The sequence below is a fragment of the Musa acuminata genome, unplaced genomic scaffold (genome assembly GCF_036884655.1).
Source record: "Musa acuminata AAA Group cultivar baxijiao unplaced genomic scaffold, Cavendish_Baxijiao_AAA HiC_scaffold_63, whole genome shotgun sequence".
Classification (NCBI taxonomy): domain Eukaryota; kingdom Viridiplantae; phylum Streptophyta; class Magnoliopsida; order Zingiberales; family Musaceae; genus Musa; species Musa acuminata.
In genome coordinates, this window is record NW_027020344.1 from 75,001 (window position 1) to 77,500 (window position 2,500).

Below are 2,500 nucleotides of genomic sequence, written 5' to 3' on the forward strand. Positions count from 1 at the left end.
GCTGGATGGGGCTTTCGTATAGCAGGGACGGTGCTGCCTCTCGCTTCGCTCGCTGTCCGCCGCTCGCCGCTCGCTCGTGCAGCCAAAAATGGCCAGTTTTGGCCCGTTTTTGGGCCGTTTTGGCCAGTTTTTGGCCTGTTCTTGCATTGCGCGGTGACCGTCGAGAGCGGAGCAAAACGTCAGCCATCTCAGCACCCTGGAACCCCCCGGGTGGCACAGGGCTGGATGGGGCTTTCGTATAGCAGGGACGGTGCTGCCTCTCGCTTCGCTCGCTGTCCGCCGCTCGCCGCTCGCTCGTGCAGCCAAAAATGGCCAGTTTTGGCCCGTTTTTGGGCCGTTTTGGCCAGTTTTTGGCCTGTTCTTGCATTGCGCGGTGACCGTCGAGAGCGGAGCAAAACGTCAGCCATCTCAGCACCCTGGAACCCCCCGGGTGGCACAGGGCTGGATGGGGCTTTCGTATAGCAGGGACGGTGCTGCCTCTCGCTTCGCTCGCTGTCCGCCGCTCGCCGCTCGCTCGTGCAGCCAAAAATGGCCAGTTTTGGCCCGTTTTTGGGCCGTTTTGGCCAGTTTTTGGCCTGTTCTTGCATTGCGCGGTGACCGTCGAGAGCGGAGCAAAACGTCAGCCATCTCAGCACCCTGGAACCCCCCGGGTGGCACAGGGCTGGATGGGGCTTTCGTATAGCAGGGACGGTGCTGCCTCTCGCTTCGCTCGCTGTCCGCCGCTCGCCGCTCGCTCGTGCAGCCAAAAATGGCCAGTTTTGGCCCGTTTTTGGGCCGTTTTGGCCAGTTTTTGGCCTGTTCTTGCATTGCGCGGTGACCGTCGAGAGCGGAGCAAAACGTCAGCCATCTCAGCACCCTGGAACCCCCCGGGTGGCACAGGGCTGGATGGGGCTTTCGTATAGCAGGGACGGTGCTGCCTCTCGCTTCGCTCGCTGTCCGCCGCTCGCCGCTCGCTCGTGCAGCCAAAAATGGCCAGTTTTGGCCCGTTTTTGGGCCGTTTTGGCCAGTTTTTGGCCTGTTCTTGCATTGCGCGGTGACCGTCGAGAGCGGAGCAAAACGTCAGCCATCTCAGCACCCTGGAACCCCCCGGGTGGCACAGGGCTGGATGGGCTTTCGTATAGCAGGGACGGTGCTGCCTCTCGCTTCGCTCGCTGTCCGCCGCTCGCCGCTCGCTCGTGCAGCCAAAAATGGCCAGTTTTGGCCCGTTTTTGGGCCGTTTTGGCCAGTTTTTGGCCTGTTCTTGCATTGCGCGGTGACCGTCGAGAGCGGAGCAAAACGTCAGCCATCTCAGCACCCTGGAACCCCCCGGGTGGCACAGGGCTGGATGGGGCTTTCGTATAGCAGGGACGTGCTGCCTCTCGCTTCGCTCGCTGTCCGCCGCTCGCCGCTCGCATCGCGCAGCCAAAAATGGCCAGTTTTGGCCCGTTTTTGGGCCGTTTTGGCCAGTTTTTGGCCTGTTCTTGCATTGCGCGGTGACCGTCGAGAGCGGAGCAAAACGTCAGCCATCTCAGCACCCTGGAACCCCCCGGGTGGCACAGGGCTGGATGGGGCTTTCGTATAGCAGGGACGGTGCTGCCTCTCGCTTCGCTCGCTGTCCGCCGCTCGCCGCTCGCTCGTGCAGCCAAAAATGGCCAGTTTTGGCCCGTTTTTGGGGCCGTTTTGGCCAGTTTTTGGCCTGTTCTTGCATTGCGCGGGTGACCGTCGAGAGCGGAGCAAAACGTCAGCCATCTCAGCACCCTGGAACCCCCCCCGGGTGGCACAGGGCTGGATGGGGCTTTCGTATAGCAGGGACGGTGCTGCCTCTCGCTTCGCTCGCTGTCCGCCGCTCGCCGCTCGCTCGTGCAGCCAAAAATGGCCAGTTTTGGCCCGTTTTTTGGGCCGTTTTTGGCCAGTTTTTGGCCTGTTCTTGCATTGCGCGGTGACCGTCGAGAGCGGAGCAAAACGTCAGCCATCTCAGCACCCTGGAACCCCCCGGGTGGCACAGGGCTGGATGGGGCTTTCGTATAGCAGGGACGGTGCGCCTCTCGCTTCGCTCGCTGTCCGCCGCTCGCCGCTCGCTCGTGCCAGCAAAAATGGCCAGTTTTGGCCCGTTTTTGGGCCGTTTTGGCCAGTTTTTGGCCTGTTCTTGCATTGCGCGGTGACCGTCGAGAGCGGAGCAAAACGTCAGCCATCTCAGCACCCTGGAACCCCCCGGGTGGCACAGGGCTGGATGGGGCTTTCGTATAGCAGGGACGGTGCTGCCTCTCGCTTCGCTCGCTGTCCGCCGCTCGCCGCTCGCTCGTGCAGCCAAAAATGGCCAGTTTTGGCCCGTTTTTGGGCCGTTTTGGCCAGTTTTTGGCCTGTTCTTGCATTGCGCGGTGACCGTCGAGAGCGGAGCAAAACGTCAGCCATCTCAGCACCCTGGAACCCCCCGGGTGGCACAGGGCTGGATGGGGCTTTCGTATAGCAGGGACGGTGCTGCCTCTCGCTTCGCTCGCTGTCCGCCGCTCGCCGCTCGCTC